Source organism: Cebus imitator, unplaced genomic scaffold (genome assembly GCF_001604975.1).
Source record: "Cebus imitator isolate Cc_AM_T3 unplaced genomic scaffold, Cebus_imitator-1.0 Scaffold125, whole genome shotgun sequence".
NCBI classification, from domain to species: Eukaryota; Metazoa; Chordata; class Mammalia; order Primates; family Cebidae; genus Cebus; species Cebus imitator.
In genome coordinates, this window is record NW_016107440.1 from 1493365 (window position 1) to 1498480 (window position 5116).

General features: G+C 54.0%; 1 protein-coding gene across 2 annotated transcripts in view; it reads right to left on the bottom strand.

Annotated features, from left to right (window-relative positions):
- The window catches only part of CLU (clusterin), a 17465-nt gene extending 13606 nt beyond the window's left edge, over positions 1-3859 (bottom strand). Inside the window, exon 1 of one of the 2 annotated variants that reach the window (XM_017540413.1) lies at positions 3477-3859. The gene's annotated coding sequence lies outside the window, so the exon portion shown is untranslated. The remainder of the gene's footprint in view (positions 1-3476) is intronic. The other variant, XM_037742673.1, reaches the window with a different exon arrangement.
- Between the last annotated feature and the right edge of the window lie 1257 nt (positions 3860-5116).

A 5116-nucleotide genomic window follows, 5' to 3' on the forward strand; every position in this document is an offset into this window, starting at 1 on the left:
GCCCACCTCAGCCTCCCAAAGTGCTGGGATTAGAGGCATGAGCCACCGCACCCGACCCACCCAAACTTGATTTTCACGAGCCGGAGGCAGCAGCAGCTGCCCTCACACCGAATCCATCTGCATCCCTAATGGGAGCCTTGGGCTGGGCTGTGTGTGCATTCAGGGGTAGAAGTAGTGGAAGCCAGGAAGGACAATTCCCTTCTAAGAGTAGAGAGGGTTCGCAGTGGCCCAAGGAGTAGGCTTCCCAGAGAAAGTCCCTTTGGAAGGATGAGTCCCTTTGCTCTGCCAGGCCCTCCACACAGCCCATCCCTCTAAGCCCATAGCAGGCTGCCCTGCCAGTGTTCCTGTCACCACTGGGCTGGCTGCCCTGAGCCAGGGGGCACAGGCCACAACCCTGGTCTTACACAATGGACCCTTTCCCAGAAGCTGAGGCTGTTGCATAAAACAGAAACCCTTCCCCCTGCACCCTGTCCATCATCCCCCCTCCCAAGAACTGCTTATCTGAGCTCACTCATTTCCCATAACAGAACCAACAGGAAGGTGGGGTTCCCCTTCCTGAAATGGTTCACATCCAAAGCCAGCACAGCCCAGCAGGCCCATTTGGACACTCAGTAGGACATTAATAAGGAGCGCCTCTCATGAGAAGTAATGAGGCGCACAGAGCTGGGGGCAGCGTGGGAGAAGATATGGGTCAGCGCCTTCCCCAGAGACGGGGTGGGTGGCAGAGACCAGGCTCACCAGGAAGGCTGTGGTCTCACGGGCTCTGCCCCAGCTGCCCACTGAGCCCTGAAATGCCTCCAGCAGGAACAGAGCCTTTGTCATGCCAGAGAGACAAAGGCAGCCAGAAACACCCCTCTACAAGGCGCCCCTGAAAGCAACAACTTCTGGAAAAACCCACTCAGACCTAGGTTCTGACCAGAAGACAGAGTGTTGGGCCCTGAAGAACAGGGCAGCCAAAGGCAAGATGCAGGAAAGGAGTTCCAGACTCAGCAGTGGGCACAGAGTCTGTTCCAGACAGCCTGGGGTCCCCGGTGAGCCATCCAGCTCAGAGCTGGGAAGGGAGTCGTTCTCTCACCCAACCCCTCTACCTTAGTGGGGAGGCTGAAGCCTAGAAATGGCACAAGGCTCCCTAGGGCCCACAGCATGCTCGTGGTAACCCCAGGATAAGAGCCCATCCCTCCCAACCCCCAACCCAGTGTTCTTTGCTTGCTTCCAAGTCACTTAAATATCTGAGCCTCAGTTTCTTCATCTGTAAAATGGATCTAATCCAGACCTCACAGAGGGGAACGTGTTCTGTAAACACGAGGGTCTTATGTAATCATAGTAAATCCTGACTGCTTCAAAATTAGACTGAGGGCTGAGGCTTGGCATTGGCAGTGTCTAATCAACATGTCTAGAGAGGGGCAGGGAAACCAAGGCAGGCACACAGAGGCCACCTGTGGTCCCCCGGACTGTGTGGCTCTGCTTTGGTGAAATGATTGACCACTTTTTAAAGTACTTATGAATCACTGCAGGCTGGTTATAATGTTAGTTCTGAGTCTGAATCTGCTTTTCCAGCCAGTCTGCAGGTGATATGGAGGCTGCTGATCTGAGGAATGTTCTAGAACCATGGATGCACGGCCGACCTCCCTTCCTTTGCTTGGACTCACCTCCCCCCTCATCTCCTCTGCCTCCTGGGAGCCTGGCTGCCAGCTGCCCTGGGCGGAGGAGCCAGGCCAAGGCCAACGCTCTAGCACGCAGCCTCGTCCCCCTAAGAAGGCTGAAACCACGCGACCTGGCTCCTTCTACCAGAAAAGTCTGGTTCTGTGGACAGAGGGGCTGTGCCGGGGAAGAAGAGGAGGAGGTAGGGTTGGGACCATGCTGACTTTCAGAGCAACTGTGTTCCAAGCACACCCTCCTGGGAGCTTTGAACTGAGCAGCTTCCCAAAAGTTTTCCAAGCAGGGCAGGTCTGGAGGCTGAAGAAGATCAATGGCGTGGCCATGCGCCATCACGCCTGTAATCCCAGCACTTTGGGAGGCCGAGGCAGATGGATTACTTGAAGTCAGGAGTTTGAGACCAGCCTGGGCAAGGTGGTGAAACTCCATCTCTACTAAAAATACAAAAATTAGCCAGGTGTGGCGGCATGCACCTGTAGTCCCAGCTACTCGGGAGGCTGAGGCACGAGAACCACTTGAACCCAGATGGCTGGCGGAGGTTTCAGTGAGCAGAGATCATGCTACTGCACTCCAGCCTGGTTGACAGAGAGAGACTCAGTCTCCAAAAAAAAAAAAAAAAAGAAAGAAAATCAATGACTGTGCACAGCGAGCTGCGGGGAGGACGGGAAGACAAGCGAAAAGGGCCCAGCTGGTGAGGGTTTCAAGCCCAAAGCCCCGCCCCTATCTGCCTTTTCAAATGGAGGAAACTAAACCAAAAAGAAAATAAGAAAAATAGTCGCCTGTAATTCATACCACCCCGAGGCAAGTGTTAGCACTGTGGTCTATTTCCTTCCGTCTTCTATGCAGTTTATACAACCAGATCCTTCACATTCACTATCTTCAAATATTATTTAAAGCACACTTTTGTGGCTATGTAATGCTCCACTTTCTCATGGACCCAAGTTAATTTTACTATTTTCACAAGATTGGGCATTTCAGTTGTGTCTAATGCCCCACTACTATTATAACTTACATTCTCATGGGCATCTTTTTTTAATACTATCTGTACTTACCTTAAATTTCTAACCTCGCCCTTTAAAAAAAAAAAAAAAGAATCAGGTTCTTTTTTTTTTTAAATCTATGTCCAGAAATTCTGGAAGGTCAAGAGGCTTTGGCTCTAATCCCGATTCTGATTCTTATTTGCTGTTTAGTGTTGGCACCAGTCCTAAACCTCATTATCATCTGTAAAATGAGACGGTGGAATCGGAGATGGGAGGCCTGGGGGAACTTGTGTGACTTAGGATTTCGGTGGTTGCAGCATATACTTAAATCCACAGCCTCATACTTACAGGCACAGGGTCCAGAGAGCTAGAGAATTTAGAAGAAAACTGGATGACTCATGCATGCAAGCTGACAGCCACAACAGGGAGATCTGCATCTTGCGTCTTCGCAGGGGACACGCTGCAGGAAGGAGCTCCATGCAGGCCAGTTCCGTCACCTGCTAGCTTGGACCTCCCGCAACGCGGCAGGTCTCCAGGCCTCAGTTTCCCCATATTTGCGAAAGGATGATCATTATATCTGCTCTATTTACCGCTCCCCCCTTCCCCGGAATTGTGGTTGGAGCGCCTGCGCTCAGGCGGCGAGTGCGCTGGGCCTCTGGCACAGCTCCCTAGTGACGGGGCTCCGGCCACCTTCCCTCCCTTGCTTCCTGGGCTCCATCGAAAGCGCAAGCGTTGTGACTGCGAGCTGTGTCATCTCTCCCTGCCTGGCTGCCACCCCCTGCCCGCCCATCCGTCCCGGTGTGGTCTGCGCAAGGGTAGGGAAGACGGGGAACATCTCACCGGTCAGCGGCACCCGGCGCCCGAGCGCTCCTCCTGGCGACGCCGCGTGGTGAGCACCGGGAGGCGCCGTATTTATATCGCTGGGCTTGCACACACCCACTTGGGGGCTGGCTGCAAACCTGTATGACTCACGCCCAAAGAATGCCGCGGAATGCAAGGGGAGCTTTCTGGAAGCCGGGTGGTGGGGGCTGGTGCAGCACCCGGCTAGAGGCGCCGGGGGGCGCATCGTCACCGCGAATGGCTGTGCTGGCTCCAGGGGGGACACTGAGATGAGGCTGTTCAGCGCCCCCCAACCTGGAGACGGCACCCCTAAGAGGGAAGAGCCTGAACTCGCGTGTCCCGCTGGGCGCCCCTCACGCAGTTAGCCCGGCCGTCTGTCCTAGTCCAAAATGCAATCTCACGACCTCACAGTTCCCTGGCCATTTAAATAGTAAAGAGTCAGACGTAATGAGGGTGCGTTGGAGAGGGTCCTGGTGCTGGAGAAGAGAGCACAGGAATTATTAAAACGCCGACTCCTGGAAGCATCACTCTGTCCTGGGGTCCCTGGACTGACCCGCCGGGCCTGGAGGAAACAGAATTGTGTTTAGGAGTGATCAGAGCAGGTATGCGGGGAGCCAGAAGGCCTCTCGGGGCCCTCGATCCACGGAGCTTAAGCAATTACTGTCCCCATCCTCTTGGAACCCAGCCAAGCAGGGTGGGCTTCATGGGCGTGGGACCCCTGCAGATCCACGTTTGGTTTAATGGACTACTGTGACAGTCTTGAAATTCTTCATAGTTTTTGAACCAGGGACCCTGCACTTTTATTCTGCACTGAGCCTTGCCAATTAGGGAATCAGATCTGTGTCCAGAGGGGTTCTCTGTTCCCCTGCTGCCGGAGTTCCTTCTGCTGAGGGCAGGGAGCGCCTCCCGTCACAGCCACCCCACGCCCTGGCAGGGAGGGGGAAATCCAGGAACACTGGAGGTGCAGCTCCTTCTTGGGGACGAAACTGTGCTGCCCATTTAGGAGCCAGGGATGTTTGAGCCACAGGAGAGAAGTCCAGGGCTGACAGTTGGGGCGATGGGTGGACGGGGTGGGTATAGGCAGCCCCACTGTGGGTGGCAGACTTTGAAAATCATGTGAAACAAAGGGGCTTAAAGGAGACCTGCAAGGTCAGGGGCTGCGTTTTCCCGTTCGGGATCAGAACTATGGAGGCACAGCGTGGAGGCCCAGTCCCTTGCTTGCCCAATGTCCCAAGGCCACTAGGACCCCAGCCCTTTTCAGGAGGCATCCTGGGGAAATCTTCTAAGCCCATGAAGCAGTGGGAGAACCTGGGCCAGGTGCGTGAAAATCTGATTACAGTCCTAGGTGTGCTCCAGGGCACTGGGTGACCTTGGACCAATCACTTCGCCCTGGGGCCGGAGTTTCTTCCATCTGGACAATGAGGAATGGAGAATGGACCATCTCCATGACTCCCTGCAACCTCACCCAGTACCACGCCAAGGATAAGAAGGTCATCAGACCAGAAGGAAAAAAAATGCCCCAGAAAAGGCTTCACTTTATTTTCCCTTAAAAAAAAAAAAAAGTCTAATTATCAGTAACCGCTACAGTTTCTGTGGACAGTGCCACCTCCTTATCAATACCTGAGGTTAGAATTGTTTTC